The sequence below is a fragment of the Garra rufa genome, chromosome 1, assembly GCF_049309525.1.
Source record: "Garra rufa chromosome 1, GarRuf1.0, whole genome shotgun sequence".
Classification (NCBI taxonomy): Eukaryota; Metazoa; Chordata; class Actinopteri; order Cypriniformes; family Cyprinidae; genus Garra; species Garra rufa.
In genome coordinates, this window is record NC_133361.1 from 103,830,097 (window position 1) to 103,853,120 (window position 23,024).

The following is a 23,024-nucleotide window of genomic DNA, read 5'->3' on the forward strand; positions in this document are numbered from 1 at the left end:
ACCGGGGCAGGAGTAGCCCAATATTTAATTATCCTGGTGATTTTCCCCTTTAAGATTTCTCCGTGATGCAGTTACTTGTGCTGTCCCCTTTAAGAGTTTAAGTGTATGCACGAGAGTGAGATTCGGAGAGAGCTCTAGTAGAAGCAGCAGCAGCTACAAGAGAGGAGAAAATAGTTAATAAAACTGTCAATTGGATATAATTCATGATTATATGGACGAATGAATTCGTTTTGCATCTAAGTGTTTTGCTGCTGCATGCGAGAGATCTCCGGTGGGGGAGGGGATTTGAGCCTTATCGAACGGAGATTGAGCGTAAGTTATTTCGAAACATGTTTTGAAGGCTTTTATAATGTAAAATAATGCACTTTATTATATGTATAGAAAGAACATGCAGTAATTGTTGTGTTTGATGCTGTTAAGAGGGGAGATTGAGGACACGTCTCAAATTCAACACATTTGTGAATCCAAATTATAAGTTTCATTTCTCTCTCTATATCATGAATCAATCGTGTGATGATGAGAAGTGATGAGAGAAACTGAGAATCCAAATCATTTGAATCGAATCATTTGTGAAATGATTCAGTGATTCGATTCAGCGGCACGCAGACTACAAACGACAACAACAAACACAAACGAGTGAATCACTGATTTCATGAAAGTGTAATATATTAGATATGATGTGCAAATAATTGAATAGGCCTACCAAATATAAATCAAAATAGCTTAAAATTCTTTCTTAAAAAGTATTTCCAGTGTACTGACTACTGAACTAGGAGCTGAATGACAAGCAGATAGAGATCTAGTTTGCATAGATTTTTCTTTCTATTAATTATTCTCATCTTAAACAGGACAAAGTGTACAAACACACAGAAAAACTCCTGGAGAAACAACAGAGATCCATGTGACACAATATTATAAAGATGGCATTTATTAAAGAGGAGAGTGAAGACATGAAGATTGAAGAAACATTCATCAAACAAGATACTGAGGAACAAACAAAGATGTCGTTTATTAAAGAAGAGAGTGAAGACATTAAGATTTTAGAAACATTCAGAGTCAAACATGAAGATACTGAGGAACAAACAGGTTTGTTTTCAATCTCTAAGCTGGACTCACTCATCTGATCCCTATTAAAATGTACAGCTCTATAGAAAAAAAAAACATATTTAGTGTAACATTAAACACAGTATCTACTTTTGATTAGAAAACAATAAAAGCGGTAACTGACAAAAAACTTTACTTTGCTTGAAGCAAACAATGACACTTCAGTTTTTAATTTGACATTTGATTTATTGTAAGTGATTTTTTTCTGCTGTCATCAAAAGTGTGATATTAAAATGGAAATAGCAGTGAATGTTCATTACAACAAGCAATAAATACTCATATTTCAGAAACACCAGCTTGTAGCTTGTTTTACTGAAGATGCAGGACAGCCACCAGTAGTGCGTTACAATAGTCCAGTCTAGACGTCATGAATGCATCAAATAACTGTTCTGCATCAGAAACAGGTAACATGTACCGTAATAGTTATTCATTTTGTATTTTAAATATGAAATGATGTTACATGTACTTTGTTACTCTCCAAATCTGGAGCCAAACAATAAAATAGAAACCGAAAATAACTCATCGTAACTTGTCTGGGTTTAATTAGAAAATATTTTTTACTTGAATGCTGCTTTTAAATTCTCTAACGTGAAGATGAACATGGCAGATTATGTGTGGGTTTTTTTCATACCTGCAAACTTGTCGCTTTTCGGCGACAATCGCCGTTTTCATTGTCAATTGGGTCATTCACGTGAATCGTGTAGAACCGGAGAGTTTTTTTAGGGGGGGGGGGGGTGGGCTTGCGTTAATTGACATCTGGGCCGATCGGAATCTCAACTGAGCTTGCGCCTGTCAAGAGATGGAGGTGAGGGTGGGCTTGCGTGCCATGTAGGCCATTATTGGACAATTCTTATAAATGACATTTTTCCTGGATCAATCTCAGCGCTTGCTTCAGTATCTTGAAACACACTGCCATCTGTGTTCGCGCCTGTCAAGAGACACCTGACCTAATGTGGATACTCTGATGGAAATTGACATGACCGTATGCACGGAGCGTTCTTTAGGACTTCTGCATAAAGATAAGCAGCTCGTTTTATATGTGCTTTATATTAGGTGGACACTCTTGAGACTGATCTACTGCCTCGTTCTTATCAGAAACTGAGAAAAATGATAATTGCAACATTATAAACAATGTTAGCGGCGTGATCATCCATTTTCTTATTATTTAACAACATATCATTTAAATGCGGAGCCTGGTAATCCCGTACTCTCCGTATCTGCATAGTTGTACATTTAAATGCTGACAGCTAAACACTATCATAAGGTGTTTAGGCTAACGTTAGCTAGCAAGCCATACTTCCCTTCCAAGGACATCTTAATCATATTCTTGATAATCACTAACTTGCCTTCAAAGTCATGAACACATTTTTAAAATCTTATCACAATATTTTAAAGCCTTTATTATTTTCCAACTCTACAGCTGTGAAATAAAATGTACTTCAAGGACTAATTTTTCATTCATAAAAAACTGCATCGGACAAAATGACTTTTTGCAGAAAACGTCTTTTTTAAAAATATTATGGAATGACCCATATAACCAATAGATGGCAGCAGAGGATTATTTATTATGCAGCTGCCTTTAAACTCCCTATATTTTTCAAGACGGCTTACTTTTTGATAGGGCTGCACGATATATCGAAGAAATATCGTTATCGCGATAACAGAGAGTTGCGATAAATGGCATTTAATTGGTTTCATTTTTTTTACAAAACCTTCGCTAGGCTAACTACTGTACAGACTGCTGTGAGCTGCAGTGTGACAGGTTCGCCTTTCTCTCCAGAATTACATAACCATTTAAACTTAATCTTTATATTATTCCCTTTAATTAACTTTTGAGATATTAGCCGTCAGTCACTCCCTGTCACTGACACTGCGCTCCGCTGAACTAGGAACCGGCTGTTTTTTTCTCTCATATCCTCTGTTCCGGATCTGCACAAACTGCATTGCAATTAGGTGTGTGTGATATGACGATGTTTTACTGTGGACAGTCAAAAGGTCCACACAATCTATATTTCGTGTTAGAGCGCGCACATTCTATCAAATACAATTCTGCCGCCTCAGTCTTAATATAGGCTACTGTACGATGCAGCACACATTCAAATCAAATGATAACTCAGCTGCAGAGGACCGCTCACGCATAGGCATAATTTCCACTGTGGGGACACGCTTTTTTCAAAATCCCGTTTGTGTCCTGCCACTTTCAAAACAAGGTTTTGTTAAAGCAATCTATTGTATTGTAGAATGGACGCTATGCACTGCTGAGAGTTTCGCGCGGCCGTTAAAACGAAACCAAAAGAAGCACGCGCATTGAAATACAATTTTAATACCCCGTGTTTAGAGAGCGAACCCACAATGCGTGCAAATTAGGCTATATAACATATGCTGTTATTAATATGTGGGCTATATATTAAGTTTTGTAGTTGTCTATAACTGTATCATGCTTCAAAAATTCGGTCTCTATTTGCACTTTGAATATTGTTAAAGAACAGACATCACTGCAGACTATGAAAAGGCTACTCTAAGACAAGCTAATAAGATTCTTTGTGATTCAACACACATTTTGTACACAGAATATGAGTTGTTGCCTTCTGGGAGGAGGTTTAGAGTTCCTTATTGTAGAATGAATAGATTTAAAAATTCATTCATCACTGTGTCTATAAAGTGGTTAAATAATTGTAGTATGGAGCTGTAAAATTTTATTTTTATTTATTAAAAATGCAGTGGTTATCTCCAATTTTAATGGTTCTACCTATAATAGAGAAAATAAACATCTTGTTGATGTACTCACATTTTCTATTAAATTAGATTTAATTCGGATGACAGAAGAATATCTTTTACCTGTTTTAGTATGATCATTACATATATAAATGATTAAAAATAGACAATAATAATAAAAATAATAATAATTTTAAAAATAAATATCGCAAGAAATATCGTTATCGCAATATTCAACAACAATATCGCATATTTTCCCAATATCGTGCAGCCCTACTTTTTGATTTATTATACAATATCTAGTATAATAAATTGTAGTACTTTTACCACCCTTAAGTGTATTGTCACAGTTCTGTCTGTTCATGTCTTTGGTTTTGCCCATTTATCTTCCCCCTTGTCATTTTGTTATCATTTGGTTTAGTCCTCGTTTGTGTAATCACCGTCATCTGTCTCACCTGTGTATTATCAATTAGTCTGTCTTTATAAGTCTGTTTGGTTCTTGAGTTCAATGTCGGTCGTTAAATGTTGTGAATAGTGTGTGGATTATCTTGCCTGTTCCTGAGTGTTCCACCCTGTTTATCTGAAGATTATATTAAATATTAATGTTTATTGTTTACCTCGTCTTTCGTCTCGTCAGTCCAGCACGTATCGTTACAGGAACGACCGGCCGAAAAAGTTTACCCGGCACTTTCCCCTGCGTTTATTTTCCGTCTTTTTTCCCCTCAGTGTTTTGTTTTTTATTGTTTGATCGATTATGGACCCTACTGTTCGTCTCATCCTCCTGAGGCAGGAGGAACGCTCTCTTGAGGACCATACACGTGAGTTCATCTCCCTGGCAGAACATTCCCACTTCCCGGATAGCAGCCTATGCATCTACTACCACCTGGGACTGAATTCCACCACCAAGGCGCTGCTATCCGGGGAGGGTCCTCAAGAGAGCCTGCCGGACTACATCGAGTGGGTGTTGGCGTCCTGCCAATCTTCCTGGACTGTCGGCGTCATCGAGGAGGACGTCAACCCCACTCACGACCCAGAACCCAGCCAAACATCACCCCGACATGCGGAGTTACAGCCTGAGCCCACCGCAGATGGAGTGCCAGAGCCGAGAGCGACAGAGCCTGACCCATCTGACCAGGTGCGAGAGCCGGCATCAACATCCGTGACGGTGGATTGTCACGTGGAGCAAGAGAGGGCGACAGAGAGCCCTGCCCACTGCACCACCGCTGAGGGTGAGCTTGGATCTAATTCTGGGGATTTAATAGACTTCTTCTCGGATCTTGCCCAAGACAACTCATGTGACTTAATTGACTTTTTCTCTGAGCCACTGACCTGTATAGACTTCCCTCCCACCCGCCCTCGTCTGTCTGAATCTGCCTGGTCCCCGCTGGTTCCGCCCAGCCGTCCTGAGTTCCCGCTGGTTCCGCCCAGCCGTCCTGAGTTCCCGCTGGTTCCGCCCAGCCGTCCTGAGTTCCCGCTGGTTCCGCCCAGCTGCCCCAAGTCTCCCAGGTCAGCAGTCAGTCCCCCAGCTCACCCTCAGCCCACCACCTGTGCAGTGGGCTCGCCGCGGGACTGCCAGCTTCCATCGGCGTCTCGGCTGGAGGATTCCTCAGCTCCGCCTCCAGCCTCCGAGTCCTGGACTCCGCCTCGGCCCTTCGACCCCACAGTTCCACCACGGCTCTCGACGCCCTCCTCTTCACCGTCGCCCGTCGATCCACCAGCTCCACCGGGCTCCATCGTCTTTCCGGCTCCGCCCTGGTCAGTCGTCACCCCATCGGCTCCTCAGGACTCTGCTCCTCCGGCTGTGCCTCGTCGCGCCGTCCCACCGGCTCCTTGGGACTCCTCCTTCCTGCGGGCACAGCCTCCATCCTCTGTCGCTCCCGGTCGTCACCCCGGATCATCGGCTCTCCGTCTTCGCCTCGGGCTCCTTATCCATCTGCTCCGCCTCTGTCGGTCAGCCCCATGGAGTCGGCACGCCTTCGTCCACCATGGTTCCTCCCTCCGTCGGCTCCACAGTGGGCCGTCATCATGGCTGCGGTCTGGGTCGATTCCTCCTGCCTTATGCCCCACCCATGTCCTCCCTGGCTCCTCCCTCCGTTGTCGCCCCTCTGGACTGTCTGGTTTGTCACTTGGACTTTTGTTCTGGTCCTCCTCCGGGGGTTGCGTCCTCCGCCGGAACCCCCTCCTTCATTGACTCTGGTATCCTGGTTTTTCCGCCCCTCTTGTTTTTTCTTTTTTCCACGGCGCGAGGACGCGCCTTTCCGGAGGGGGGCGTAATGTCACAGTTCTGTCTGTTCATGTCTTTGGTTTTGCCCATTTATCTTCCCCCTTGTCATTTTGTTATCATTTGGTTTAGTCCTCGTTTGTGTAATCACCGTCATCTGTCTCACCTGTGTATTATCAATTAGTCTGTCTTTATAAGTCTGTTTGGTTCTTGAGTTCAATGTCGGTCGTTAAATGTTGTGAATAGTGTGTGGATTATCTTGCCTGTTCCTGAGTGTTCCACCCTGTTTATCTGAAGATTATATTAAATATTAATGTTTATTGTTTACCTCGTCTTTCGTCTCGTCAGTCCAGCACGTATCGTTACATGTTTGTGTATATATATATATATATATATATTATAGCAAGTGCAGAAAGACATTAAGCTCACACACAAACAGCCTATAAGGGTGAATTATTTAAATACTTATATATAGTTCACTACAAATACGTAAAATATTGATGGTATGAAAATTAAATAATGCACTCAATATGAATCAATAATTCCTATATATTTAAATATTTCATATAATTTAATAACTACATCTTTTAATTTTTATCTTGAACTGTAAAATATATTAAATAGTTTGTGAATGTATTTCAGTTTCTCTCCATGGCGTGTGCGTGTGTTTGTGAAACCCTTGTCCAGGCTAAGAAGGAAAAAATAATGTTTTTCAGTATAATACAATTTATACTGAACTCCCTCATTCCCCACCCCCGCGGACACTGTCACCTTTTTTCCTCTGATGAGTTTTGTAAGAATTATAGTCTGCCTCGATTAGACGTCCACTCCAAGCAGACTATTCTCCTTTCTCTACAAAGAGCTTGATTATCATAGAGATAATGCGTACCAATCGCTATGATATGTAAATAGTATTTCCGAAGTGCTACTTCGGCACTTATAGCGTGGGAGCGGCAATAGGATATCAAGAACCATCTGCTGACCAAAAGGTTACCTGAATAGAATGGCTAGGGATTCTAGATAATCCTATCACCTCAACGTTTGGTCGTTCCTACTTGAAAGACTACCAAAGATGTGGGAACGGAAGGTTATCACTTTCATTGTTATTATGATTTACATTTAAAACGAAAGTTTGTTTACATGTCGAGCGGGAAGACAAACGTAGTACTGTATAAAATGTTTTAGCTTAGGAAGCTCAGGATTCATTCTGACTCCGCTGAATCCGAAGTGCTGCCTGTACTTTGTTACTGCCGAGCTGTAATAAACGACATTCTTCTTCATCGAGATCTTCTAAGACCTCATCACTTTTTCTTACACTGGCGAGCCACCCAACGCGAGGATTTCCAAAAGCAGGAAAGGTAAGAAAAGCGGTTTCTTTCACTTTGCTGGTTTGGACAGGAAACCCCCTCGTTTAAAAGAATCTAAAAAAGAAATTGGAAGGATAGAAGAAAATAGGGTTTATTTCGTATTAGCAGGAGGAGTTCTTAGGCCTATTCTGTACAATTCTGTTTAAAATTCTAACGGAACTGAATTAACCCGACGTAGTGTGGTGACAGAGCTGTATTGGAATTGTTGTTTCTAAAGTAACTGAAGCAAAGCGTTTAAGTTTAAAGTTTCTAAAGTAACTGAAACTTGTTGTTGGTCTCTTATAATTCTGTTAGGATTCTAAAGTAATTGAATCAACCCGACGCAGTGTGGCGGCAGAGTTGTATTAGATCTGTTGTTTCTGAAGTTGTAAGTTTCTAACGTAATTGAAACTGACTGAGATGATGTTATAATACTGATTGAATTCTAAAGTAACTGAATTGATCCGAAGTAGTGTGATCACAGAATTATTTCATGATAGTTGTGTTTATAGTGTAGTGAGTCCGACGTTCCGTGACTCCGTTAAGTTTAAAGCAGTAACCCTACGCAGTGTGGTTTTTACCCGACGTACTGTGGCACTGTTTTAATCGGATAAATATTAATTTGAACCAAGGACTTTGGCTAGAAAAAGACTGTTTAAAAAAAAGAAAAAAGAAAAAATAATAATAGTAATAAAGAAAAAAAAAACATAAATAAGATATATAGCCTATACATATAACAAAAAAAAAGACCCGACGTACTGTGGTTTTGTCCGATGTACTGAGACAAACATTGTTATATGTATATAGCCTGTATATTTTTATTTTTATTTATTTTTTATTATTATTAAAACAGTTGTTGAAGTTGAAGCTAGAAGTGCTTGTTTTGTTTGCAGCGACAGTAAAAGTTTAGAGACCCAACGCGGTGTTGCTATTCTGTTCATAGACTAACAAATATTTTAAAGAATTTAGATAACGGATAGTCATTGAATAAAATACATATAGCTGAATAATATTGGAATTACCATACGTAGTTCTTTTAAAATTTTGAAAATGGAGGAAATGATTGTAAAATACATCGCTAAACACGGCACTCAAGGAATGTTTGACGGAATAGAGAAGATTGTTGAAAGCCATATGAATGGGCTATCTCTAAATTTGAAAACTATCCAAAAATGCCTAGAAACAAAAAAGGAAAAATTGCCAATGCACTTCAAGCAGTTTTTGCATCGTACAAAGTAACTAGAAAGAGAGTAGATGAGCTAGAGGCTGAAAATGAACGACTCCATTTCGGAGTAATATCTACTAAAAATCACTATGCAAGTGAAACATTATGGAAAGAAGAAAAGATTAAAATGCAGAATGAAATCACACGTCTTACAAGTAACAATAACATGCTGAGATCCTCTGTAGAAGCATTAGCCAATGATTTGGAGGAAGCAAAAGTTGCTTGTCAGTTTATGATAAAGAATGGCACAACTAGGAAACACAGTAGTAAGTCACCCTTAGGAGCGCCGCTGTGTAACCCAATTCCAGAAATGCTAGATTTGCAGGAAGATGAGAGTTGGGAAAGAGATTCAGAGTCACTCAGTTCTCAATATTCTGACTGTACAGCTAGATTCCCTATGGCACCAGTTCATGCGACTACGACTTTGCGTACTAGTGAAGGAGGAGAAGAACCCATGACCTCTACCATGGTCAGAGGGTTTAATCCAAATGAACTAGAAGCTGTGATCAACAACATTGGAAAATTTGATCCCGCCAAACGAGATCCATTAGATTTTCTAAAAAAATTGGAAGAATATGCTGAGGTTTACAAATTTACTGATGGCGATGCATGTGTTTTGTTAAGAATGTGTCTGCCTGACACTTTGTCTGGAGCCTTAACTCAGAAAGTAAAGGCCAGAACTGCAAATAAGTCAGAGAGGAAACAGGCATTGCTTGAAGCCTTAGGTGTGATGTCAGTCAACTGGGATAAAATATATGAAATTCAAATGAGAAAAGGTGAGCATCCAGCTACATTTTCAGAAAGACTAATGGAGACGTTTAAAACTTTCAGTGGTAATCCTGATATCACTCAGAATGATGTCCGTTTCAAGTCTGCCTTGATTAGCAAATGTGACCCACTCACCCACTCTGCTGTGACAATGCTTGTGACGCCTCAATCTGATTATGATGACATTATTGCTAAGATGACACAGTTTTACAATAATAATGCCAATGCAAAGAAAACACACCCTGTATCTGTAATCAGTATTAAAAAACCACACCAGAGCAGCGGTCGTAAGGTCTCTTGGAAAAGAGAAGACCATGTCAAGGGAGAAAGACAGGAGAGACCACCTCCTTATAACCCTGATAATCTCCCAGTGTGCTATTCATGTGGTAAAGAGGGACATATTTCTAGGGAATGTAAATTTTCCTTTAAGAAAGCAAGTCCAAAAATTGATTTACATCAACTACAGGCTAAAATAGACAGGCTGAGTAAGGAAAACGAAGAACTGCGTTCTCATATGGAGAAGCCAAGCTCTCACGGAAACTCTTTCTCAGCATAGGGATCTAAGGCCTCCATAACACATGTAGCACCACTGTCACGAGATCATCATGGCAGACCAATCGTAAATATTGCTGTTGGAGGCCGATGCAATGATTGGTTAGTGGATTCGGGTGCTTCCTTAACAATTCTTCATTCAGACAATCCTTCACAGAAAAGTAAAAATACAATAACCTTAGAGGGTTTTGATGGCACAATTTCTTTAGCATCACAAACAGATAACATGTCATTTCAGATTGGCAAAGATAAATTCAAGGACAAAGCCTGGCTCAGCAGAACTGGTGATGGTCGCAACATCCTAGGTTCAGATATTATGACCAAGCGTGGTTATGTTATTGACTATGGAAACAATTGTATCTGGCGTAATCCTCAGACTAAAGACAAAGTTGTGGAGATTTCTGATGTACATGCTGTACATGCAATCAAAAAATCGGAGGATTATGATTTAGATACTTTGTTATCAGCAGAAGATTCAGAACTATCAGAACTTTTGAGTAAAAACAGAGGTGTTTTTGCTAGATCTAAACATGATTGTGGCAGAGTTGATACTAGTGTGATGGAAGTGAAGATTCAGGGGCGTGACCCACCCTCCCTCAGACAGTACAATTATCCAGATGAAGCAAATTCATATATACAGCGTACTGTGGATTCTCTCTTAGAGCAGGGTGTCATTAGGCAATGCTTTTCTCCATCTTTAGCCCCAATTTGGCCTGTTCGCAAACCAGATGATTCTTGGAGATTATGCATAGACTACAGGGAACTTAACAAATGTACACAAACGTGTGCACCTGTAGTGGCTTCCACCCCAGATGTTTTAGCATCTCTTTTACCAGAAGCTAGCTATTACTCAGCCCTCGATGTGTCTAATGGTTTCTGGTCAATTCCACTACATCCAGAATGCCAGCATAAATTCGCTTTTAAGTTCAGAAACACGCAGTACACATGGAATGTTCTCCCACAAGGTTTTGTGAACTCGCCAACATTATTTCACCAGTGTTTAGCAAAAATACTGGAACGATTTTCTAAACCTGAATGTCTGATTCAATATGTAGATGATTTGTTATTACAGACAGCTACCAGAGAAGAACACCTCATTTTACTGGCTGAATTGCTTCAGTTATTAAAAGAGGCTGGACTTAAATTGAATCCAAAAAAGGCTCAGTTGCTCAAGTCAGAAGTCACTTATCTAGGCATCAAGATAAGTGAAGGGGGGCGTACACCTGACCCACACAAGGTGGAAATCATTCAGAGACTCCCAGTTCCAGTATCAGTAACAGCTCTGAGATCATTTTTAGGTATAGTGGGATTTTGTAGAGAATTCATTGAAGGCTTTGCAGATATTGCAAAACCTCTAAACACTCTTCTTTCAGGAAAAAAGAAGAAAAATGATTCTTTAGATTGGGGTCCCGATCATCAGACAGCGTTTGAAAAACTGAAAGTGGCATTGTTAGAAGCTCCAGCCTTACGCAATCCAGACAGAACACAACCTTTCATTTTGCAGACAGCTGCAACAGAGGAGGCTCTTTCAGCTGTGCTCCTCCAAGAAGTACAGGAAAACTTGCGTCCAATTGCTTATGCTTCTCGAGTACTTTCTCCAGTTGAAAAAGCATTTGACTCCTGTACAAGACACCTCCTATCTGTCCATTGGGCAATGTCACACTTTGAATACATTTATGGTTTCAATGAAGTCACATTGCATACTCCACACACACCTCTGCAACTCCTTTTAAACGGAAAGGTGAAGGGCGTATCCAGTGCTAGACTAGGAAGGTGGACGTTAGACTTAGGGTCTAAAAATTTGAAAATTGTATACAAACCCAACTCAATGCTTCCCCGAACACTTCTGTATGAAGGCACTCCACACACTTGTGAAGAAGAACACACTCGTTCTCCTGATAGTGTTTTTGAGGTAAAAGCAATTGAAGGAGCTGTGGATGTGTACGTTGATGGTTCTAGATATTGGCAAGATGGGCAGTATTATACAGGTTTCGCTATCCATTCTGACAGAGGGAATTTTTTGTATAAATGTCCACCCCATTTTTCAGCTCAGAAAGCGGAAGTGACAGCAGTGCTACAAACACTAGAGGTAATTCCAGATTCAGATTTGAATATTTATTCAGATTCTGCCTTTGTAGTTAATTCCCTTACAGAATATCTACCGATCTGGCATAAAAGAGGTTTTACCAGTGCAGATGGTCAACCTTTGATTCATTGTGGTCCAATCCAGGCATTATGGTCAGCTGCAAAGAATAAAATCCATAAGATTGCATTATTGAAAGTCAAAGCACACCAGAAGAAAGGGACAGGCAAGCATGGCGATGGAAATTTATTTGTTGACGAGTTAGCAAAAAAAGCTGCTGTGGAAGGGGTAACATTTTCAGGTAACACAGAACAAGAATCAGTCGCTTCTATCAACATTAGAGAACCAGTAGATCTGAAAAGTGCTCAACAGAGTGACCCTCTAATAACAGAAGCAATCAGATTGAAGAAAAATGAACAAAAGATTGTTGATGGTCCTTTTGCCCAACATGATGCACAGCTAATCGTACATGATAACATATTACTGTACAGAAAAGTTGACACTGCAGTATGGGTTCCACCTACTCAATTGCGGAATGATATTTTGTATCATATCCACAATCAGGGGGGACACTTAGGTGTAACAAAGGTAAAAGACAGAATGGTCAATATGTTCTGGTGGCCAAATATGGATAAAGATGTGAACGATTACTGTGCAAATTGTTTAACATGTGCTCAAATGAATCCATCAAGAGTTAAAAAGAAAGGTTTCTTAAGGCCAACATGTCTTGCTGAAGGACCCTGGACAAACCTTCAGATTGATTATATTGGTCCTTTGCCTGCAGCAAAAGGTGGATACAGGTATATATTAGTGGTTGTTGACACATTCAGCAAATGGATCGAGGCATTTCCAATAAAATCTGATACAGCTTCTGCCACAGCACGAGTACTTTGGGAACAAATTTTCTGTAGATTTGGCCTTCCTCTGAGTTTGGAAAGTGATAGAGGCACCCATTTCACAGGAAAGATTCATACAGATCTTGCAAAAATGCTGGGAATAAAGCATCGACTGCACATAGCACAGCATCCGCAAGCTTCGGGGGGAGTAGAGAGATTGAATAGAACGTTAAAGACAGCTTTAAAAAAAATGGTGCTAGAAAATGGTCCCAATTGGGCTCAAAACCTTCCAAGTATATTAATGTCAGTTAGAGGAATTGTTCACAAAAGCACAGGTTACAGTCCCCATGAATTAATGACAGGAAGGCAAATGAGATTACCTGAACACCTTTTCTTTGAAGTTCCCAAACCTATGATTGAAGGGTGGACAACTGAAACATATCTCAAAAATCTGTGTAGCTCTTTACCAGCCATGTATCACCAAGCAGCTCAACACATTGGACTCAGCCAAAAAAACAACAAGATGTATTATGATCAAGATGTACATGATCATAAATTTGAGCTTGGCAATGAGGTCATGGTAAAGAACTACCACCATGAGGGTCCATGGTCTGCTAACTGGGTGGGACCATGTACAGTGATTGATAAATGTGGCGATGCAGTCTATAAAATCTGTAATAAGACTAAAAACAGACAAGTAACGAGATGGTACCACATTGATCAGATGAAGTTATACAAAAATTCAGAAAGCAATTCTACTGAACATAATGAATAAGAAAAATAACAGTGGATGAAAAAATGTATATATGTTTTCATATTAGTTTGTTGTATATTTTTGATGTAATATGTGGAACAAACGGGGGGGGGGATAACTCTTTATGTTTACCTGTTTTTCAGATTGTACTAACCAAGAGATAGTAAAATGTGGCGATGGGTCCTGACAGTGGTCCTGCCGATGACAGTGGTGATGCAAGAGTGCCCAGATCTGAAACCAGCACCTCCTTCTGGCGTAATGACGAAACCATATCAAGGGGTGTTGATCAATAACATCCAATGGATTCACGTTCCAGTTCTAGTAAATTTGACAGCATGGTCTCCAGACCTGGACGAGCGTTGCCGAGGAGAGAATGTGATAGAGATGTACAAGGATCTCGTGACAACTGCGTTCCTGAGGTATCATGGAGCAGTAGCAACCAACTCACCTACAGATCAGCCAGTAGGAGAACACTCAAAGGATCACGTAGAAAGAGTTGCATCTGGACGAAAGCTGTTAGGATTTGTAGACAGCATGCTGGGAGCCACAGGAACAGGTTTAGGTATATCGAACTGGATCAGTGATAAAGAACTTAAACAGAATGAACTTAAACTCAAAGCTCTTGTTGGGCAACAGGTTCTGCAAACAGATGCATATCTGCAAGAGGGATTAAGTGAAGAAAAAGAGACTGTACAGGACGTCCACACGATTGCATCTGCCCTCTCCATTATTGCCAAACAAACTAAAAAAGCTTTCAACACTATGCAGAAACAAGTATACTGTGCACAGTTTGCCTCCATTAAACACCAAGAAATAACCCGTATTTTGGAGGAAGTGTTGGCTGGGAAGGTTCCGTCAACACTTTTTACAGAGGAAGTCATTATGAAGTGGTTTGGAATGAAAGACTGTTTTAAACCCTCATCAGACAATTTGAAACATTTTATGGATAGACTGGGCAAATGCAAATTGCCCATCCCTTACAGCTACATTATACAAATGGCGAGGATTTCCTCACACCCTATTCCTGCGGGATTCTACAGTCCCCTGGACTATGGTCCTTTAATGGAAGGTATACACCTACCTTTCTCTCGTCACGGAGGACAACCATCGAAACCCACCGACAGAATTCCCCCGATTCAGATTTTGAGGTGGTGGAATGAGACTGTGATTAATAAACCTAAAGACACTTCTTGGGCCTGCTCTGCTGGGAATAGTTTTGATAGATTTGGTTGTTTTATGAGACAAATGTATGCTATGCTTTTGACTGTTTCAATACCAGTCTTTCAAAAGGAACAAGTGTTTGAAAAGATTCTAAGCGTAGAAAATCTGGGAGTACTACAGGAGAATGTGTTGAAAGAAAGGAAGGATCTACCCAGATTTGTCACTCAGATGCCATCAGGAGAATGGCGAGGAATTGACACGGAATGTTGTGACAAAACTCCATTTGGTTTTATCTGTGAGTGTGATACTTTGAAAAAACAACCTTTATGTGGAGCCCCCCAGAATAACTATGAATTGTGTGAAATCAACCTAACTCATCTTCACAATAATTTTACTAGGGTGATAGTGTCAGACAAGAGAACGTGTATTACAACAACTTTAAATCACTTCTCCATTTTTATTGGTAATAATCAGACGTTTTGCCCAATTAATGATACTTCATTTTGCATGACTACTGAATCAACCTGGTCTATAGGAAATTATCATTTCCCATATATAAACACCACTCAACAGGCAATGTCAGTAAAGCCAGAGGAACAATTGGGCTTTGTGGAAAAAATTCCGGAATTTGATTTTGAGTTACCAAAACTGGATGATATGCTAATGTCTTTAATGCAAAGGAAAGATTACCATATTGTTAAAGCGCAACAAGGTCTTGATAAGAAGGATAAGGCTTTAACTAAATAAATGCATGATGGAGATTTAGTCATTGCATACTCTGGTTTGATCTGGGATGTAACTTTTAAAACTGCTGTATGTGTTTGTATCTTCCTAATTATGTGCCAATGTATTATGCTATGCTGTATGTGTTCTATGGTAAAACGCCAAATTGCAGATAGTTCAATGATTAATATTGGGCGCTCCCGTTGGCTGTGATGGTTCTTGATTACCTCTTCCAATCCCTAGAATCTCTCCAAATTCCAACAATTCAGATTTGTAATAAGAACCCTGTGATAATCTTGCTCAGTTGAAATGGAGCTGTAACCAGTGTGCATGAGGTGTCGACTCAAAGACGGGTAAGAATCTCTGATGGCCATATATGGGATCAACCTAAGCCAGAGCGTCACCGCCACTGGGCACCTACTAAGCAAGGGAGGTGTAATATTTAAAAGGGAGTGGATGTGATGCTTCTTCCGGGCCAAAAGCATAAAAAGCGGGGACTGTAAGAATTATAGTCTGCCTCGATTAGACGTCCACTCCAAGCAGACTATTCTCCTTTCTCTACAAAGAGCTTGATTATCATAGAGATAATGCGTACCAATCGCTATGATATGTAAATAGTATTTCCGAAGTGCTACTTCGGCACTTATAGCGTGGGAGCGGCAATAGGATATCAAGAACCATCTGCTGACCAAAAGGTTACCTGAATAGAATGGCTAGGGATTCTAGATAATCCTATCACCTCAACGTTTGGTCGTTCCTACTTGAAAGACTACCAAAGATGTGGGAACGGAAGGTTATCACTTTCATTGTTATTATGATTTACATTTAAAACGAAAGTTTGTTTACATGTCGAGCGGGAAGACAAACGTAGTACTGTATAAAATGTTTTAGCTTAGGAAGCTCAGGATTCATTCTGACTCCGCTGAATCCGAAGTGCTGCCTGTACTTTGTTACTGCCGAGCTGTAATAAACGACATTCTTCTTCATCGAGATCTTCTAAGACCTCATCACTTTTTCTTACAGTTTGCAGGTCTGTTTTTTAAGGAGCTAGTGTTTTTATTTATAATTATATGGTAGTTGTGATAAAAGCACAGCAATATATGTTACAAATAATTGTTTTATATGTTTATGTTTTGTATTAATGGCTAAAATTGGAAGGAAATGTGTGATTTTGCTTTGTGCCATTAAACTGCTGTTAACTTCCATTTTTCTTATTTCACCTCAGACCTGATGGCACTGAAAGAGGAGAGTCAAGAACTCAATGAAACAGAAGAGAAAGATCAAAATGAGAAACATGATTTCAAAACTGAAGAAAAATCAATTAGTTGCTCACAGAATAAAAAAACTTCCTCACCATAAATAAATAAAAAAACAAAAACTACAAACCTTAATTCTAACATGAGAATTCACACTGGAGAGAGACCTTACAGCTGCCAACAGTGTGGGAAAAGTTTCATCTTAAGTGGACATCTTAACAGTCACATGAAAATTCACATTGAAAAGAAGCCGGTAACATGTGTGGAAAGAGTTTTACAAAGAAAAAATACCTTGAGGTCCACATGAGAACTCACACTGAAGAGAAGCCTTTCACCTGTAAACTGTGTGGGAATAGTTTTACACAGAAACAATACCTTACTGTCCACATGAGTATTCACACTGGAGAAAAGCCTTTCATCTGCAAACAGTGTGGGAAGAGTTTCTCACGAAAAGGAGTTCTTAAGACTCACATGAAAATCCACACCGATAAGAAGCCATTCATATGTCCTGAGTGTGGAAAGTGTTTTACACTGAAAGGTACGCTTGATAACCACATGAGAATTCACACTGGAGAGAAACCTTTCGGTAACACTTTCTATGAAGCCTGTATTTATAATGCATTATAAAGACATTCTTAATGCATTATAATGCATGCATAATGCCTTATAAACAGCATTATAATATGTTATGTAATTTTATAGATAATTATAGCAACAGTTATGATGCACTATAATACTTATCTATTTGTGCTTATAACTTTGATGAGTACAATGCATTATAACACAGATAAGGCCAGTATTCATAATGCATTATACGGGTATTCTTAATGAATTATAATGCATGCAAAATGCCTTATAAACAACAGTATAATACGTTATATCATCTTATAAATAATCATAGCAACAGTTACAGTGCACTATAATACTTACCTATTTGTACTTATAACTTTGATGAGTACAATGCATTATAACACCAGATGAAGCCTGCATTTACAATGCATTATAAGGGCATTCTTAATGTGTTGTAATGCATGCATAATGTCTTATTAAGAACATTATAATGTGTTGTATCACCTGATAAATAACCATAAAAACAGTTACAATGCATTATAATACTGACCTATTTGTGCTTATAACTATTAAAAGTGTGATGATTTAAAACACACAATGAACATCTTATCTACTTAAGCTATAATGGGTTATATATCCTATAGTTTCATGTTTCATTTTTAACATTGTTTACTTCAGATCTGCACAGTATCATACATCTTATGATTGGTCTTTAACTGCTTAAAGTAAAGTGATGAAAACAAAGACTTCTTTTAAACATCTTAAAAGCTTTATAATGTGGTATTAATATTTATAAGTGGTCTTTGTCTGCTTTAAGTAAAGTGACAAAAATTCGGTATACTTATAAACATCCATAAGATATCATGAAGTGATTATAAGAAGGTAACATCAAAGTTATGAGGAAAAATACAAAGAAACAATATATTCCAAATGCAAATCATTTTTTAATAATCAAAACTGCAAAATTACAAGGTTTTACCATATACATTTAATTATCTAGTATAAAGACTTATAAACAGTTTGAGGTGCACAAAAATATGGTTCTTTTCAGTCTGGTTAACCACATTCATGTAAGTTGTATTTTCTAATGTCATGTATAAGGCGGCCAAGAATGTGTGAGGGATGGTTCCTGGCAAGCCAGTATTCCCATTCAATGACTTTGAGGTGCTCTTTCAAAAATTTAGTTGTCCTGTTGCCACGGTGGCGCCATATATCCATTTTGTACGTCTTCCATGCACGTTCTAAATGTTGTGTATGGGCTCTGGTTACTGGATCAACGAAATTCCTCTTGTGGCACACTGTGTGATGGTCATAGCCTGCCTGTGTCAGAGCCCTGCGATAAGCTGGCCATTCATCAGTAACTATGCTGGAGCCTCTCCGGACATGCTTCGTAATTGTTGGCAAGAGATCATTCTTTGACCGTCTTCTTACCACTTTGAGAATGGGCTTTCTTCTTTCCTGCTCAACTTCTAGTATGCCTAAAACCCATTTTTTGTTGCGTCGCCAAGCAGCACCAAATCGGCCACGGTTGTACTGTAAAAAAAGGGTAAAAATCAGTACTACACAGTTTTATCACACATACATCTAATCTTCATTGTTGAGTAAGATCATGCTGTATATTGTTTAACACACTGTCCAGATGTACAACTGTACAAGTGTTGCAACCTAAATCTTCTAAATATTCTTGCAAGTTGCCACTACAACAGACTTATTGATGTCTGGTGAATTTGCAGTACCTTTCTCTTATGTGAAAATTTGCTCTCATCTATGAGGACAAAGCAGTGACGACCTCCAACCTTCATTTGTCCTAGGTGCCGAAGTTTCTTAACTGCCCGTATACAGACCTTAGTAAAAACATAAATGTTATGTGTCTGTTTCAGGTAGGCAATACCAGAATGCACTGTGAACAAAACTTCTTAAACAATATGGTGGACATAATGTTCTATTCTTAGTATAATTATAATTTATTCAATGGCAAAAGGTGGAGTCACTGATTTTGAGCTGGACATAAATTGACATGATCTAGCAACATGCACACAAATAAGGGCAGTTACTGACATACAGGTTATATTTGAAAAAGCATATTGCCATATTAGTTTTGCTGTTTTCAGTTCAGTATATAAATAAAGTGGTATTATTTATCTGGGTCATATGTTTTCATAACTGATAAGATTTTAGTGTCATGAAAGTGTATATTATATTTTATTTCTTAAGTGATATTATTTTATGATTTAAACATGTTTTAATGAAAACAAAAAAAGAGTGGACCTTAAATAATGAATGTCGCAATGCGTCAAAAGACAATAGTACCCATTATAATCAGTGATATTGTCTATACTGGATGCAGCGTGACTTGATGCGACACAACAAATTCATGACCATAAATGGATTCCCTGTTCTATTTCCATGTGTAGACAGCTTTTATCTGTTGCGGTGTGGCATGATGCAATACTTCAACGATCACTTCTGGTGTAGACACAGTGTTAGAAAGCAGGTAGGTAGGTGAAAGCAGTGCAGCTCACACTCAAAAAAAAATTCGGTCTAAACATAAACTTTATGTAATTAAATTGCATGCAAATTTTCCATGCATTTAGATTACATAGTTTTAATATAAACATATTAATAAACTTAATGTGATTCATATGCATCAGTCATACGTGAATGAAACAGGTAAGATTTATGTAATATTTCCCAGTGTTAAACAAGCACTGCTCAGTGTTCATGTGTTTCCACACTACAGAGTGTTCAAGTAGCATTGACACAGTGTTGGAGTTAAGGAGATCATTATGTGATGATTGACCATTAATGATGAACACCTGCTGTTAACAAGCAGAATCACTGAAGAAAAGAGAAACACAAGAACTACAACTGACTTCAGCCACAGCCAAGATGAAATCAACTGAAATAAATTACATTAAACCTCTCAAGATCTGATTAAACAACTCCACAAACAGCTTTACCAGCTTCACTCATTACTAACCAGATTGACTTCTGTCAGACTTCTAGAGAAGCTCTTATTGAGAATTAAGGTTAATTAAGGTTTAAATGTTTTGTTTCATTTTAAATCACCATCAATGAGACCAGTGTTTCCTTTGGTTGGGCTCTTGACCCGTCACATGTTAGTTAGTGTTAATGTTGTGCTGATAGCTTTCATTGTGTTTATGTCAAACACATTTAGTTTAGCAGACAAAGTTAACAAAAAAAAAAGTGGTTTGTTATTGTGCTAATTTCCTTTAAAGTCAAATTGTTGAATAGATGGCTGTTGTGTTACTTTAGTATTACTTACAGCTTTGCGTCTGTGTGTTGTATAAATCATATTACCTGAATAATTCTAACATACTTTGTGTACTTAAAGTTTTCATCAGTTACACTCTGAAGACCACAGACATGACGAATCAGCATATGAATCTCAACAATGGTGATAATCAACAAACTATTCAGATACATCTCTGAACATCTTAAAACAAGCTATACTAAAAAGCCACAACAAAAAAGCAAACATAAAATCAATTAGTAAGAGTAAAATAAAATAATCAGACAATTCCGCTGCATTGTTTTTTTTCATGCTGCAATGCATGCTGGGATACATGGGAGAGTCTTTACCAAAATTGTACCCAGCATGCATTGCAACATGAAGCATTTTGTTGACCGTCACCATTGTTGAGATTCATACGCAGATTCTTGATGTTTTTGGATTTTAAATTTCGCCAGATGAAAACTTTTTGTGCACAATTTGAAATATAAAGTATTTAGATTTTATTTTTAATTTATACTGTGCAGCTAGTTGTAAAGCTATATAGAACACTAACACAACACCCAACAAATCAGAACTAGTGGATCAACAATATTTTTTTATTTTTTTGACTTTGGTGGTTAAGCTACATGTGTTTTACATAAACACAATTAAAGCGACCAACACTGACGCCAGCATGTTAAGGGTCATGAACCCAACTAAAGGAAACCCTGGTCTCATTGATGGTGATTTCAAATGAAACAAAACATCTAAACCTCTGTTAATTCTCAATAAGAGCTTCTCTAGAAGTCTGACAGAAGTCGATCTGGTTAGTAATGAGTGAAGCTGGTAAAGCTGTTTGTGGAGTTGTTTAATCAGATCTTGAGAGATTTAATGTAATTTATTTCAGTTGATTTCATCTTGGCTGTGGCTGAAGTCAGTTGTAGTTCTTGTGTTTCTCTTTTTTTCAGTGATTCTGCTTGTTAACAGCAGGTGTTCATCATTAATGGTCAATCATCACATAGGCTGTGTCTAAATTCAGGGTCTACATCCTTCGGAGGACTCATTTGAAGGATGTTACGTCACAGCGCCGCGACAAAGGCTGTCCAAATTCTTAGGATCCTTCAAATGTGACCAACAAATACGTCCTCCTTTTCCCCGAATTGGAAGGATGGGTCTGGTGGATCCTTTCCTGTCCTACCTATCCCATAATTCCTTTCGGCAGAGCGCTTCCAGAATTTTCAAATAATAGCGGACGAAGCGAGCGGTAGTGTAGCGGGAGAGGAATATGCTTTTCGATGTAAGTTTAAAAAAAAACTGCCGTTTCAAAAAAAATTTTTTCCAGCGGTTGTCTTCTTGCTTAGCGCTGTCACGGTTGCTAGGCGACAGGATATAAACAACGGGTAAGGGAGGGAACTGAAAGAAGGGTAGGCTGTCCAAATTTACAGACACCTACTTCCAGGTTTTGCGGTCGTCGGAGGATCCCTCCTCCTTCAATCGGGTAGGAAGGATCCTAAGGAGGATGTAGACCCTGAATTTGGACAGAGCCATAGTGATCTCCTTAACTCCAACACTGTGTCAATGCTACTTGAACACTCTGTACACAGCAAAAAGGCCAGAGTTAAATTAACTCTCCAGGGAGTTTATATGATTCCACTCTCAAAAGTGTCAAGTGTTAAAATCAGAGAGTTAAATTAACACTGAAGCAGGGTTAAAGTTAATGAGATAATTAATGATTAATTAAGTCATGATTGATCATTATTGAAGACACCTGATGTTAACAAGCAGAATCGCCAAAGGAGAAAATCACATTTTTTAAGCAACCATTATAGTGGTCAGTGTTTGCATTAGTTGGGCTCTTGACCCTTACATCTTCAACATTAGATCTTGCTGGGCTGCTTTATTTGGGAGAAAACAACCAGACAATCCAAGTCATCAAGTGATGGTTATGTTTTAACGTAATCATTACTTGACTTGAATCATTGAACTCAATTTAGAGTCAAATGTCAGTTATTTTCCATTAAAGGAGCTGTAACTCACAGATAAGTTTCTAAAAGAGTTCAGTCAAATAACGGTTGTAAATATTTAGTCTCATGAGTCCACAACAAACAATCCTGTCCATCTTTCTTTTTAATATATTTTGAAAGACTTTCTCACAAGTCAAAACTTATTTGTTGAGGCACACACAGACATCAAGAACCAGCATATGAATCTCAGCAACGGTGACAAATGACATATTCAGATAAACAGATCAACTCTGAACATCACAAAACAGAAAAAAAAATCACATAAAAACAACAAAAATGAAAATAGAAAGAATAAAATAAATTACAAAGACAATTCAGCCCATAATTTATTCATGCCGCAATGCATGATGGGAGTCATGGATGGGTTCTGATTGGCTCCAACACGCTTTTTGATGGTCACCGTTGTTGTGGTTCTCACACTGAATCTTGATGTCTGTGTATCTTATTAAAA

The 23,024-nt window shown here is 38.6% G+C and overlaps 1 pseudogene; it reads left to right on the forward strand.

Annotated features, from left to right (window-relative positions):
- LOC141341157 (uncharacterized) overlaps window positions 1–23,024 on the forward strand; it is a 210,595-nt pseudogene that overhangs the window by 134,567 nt on the left and 53,004 nt on the right.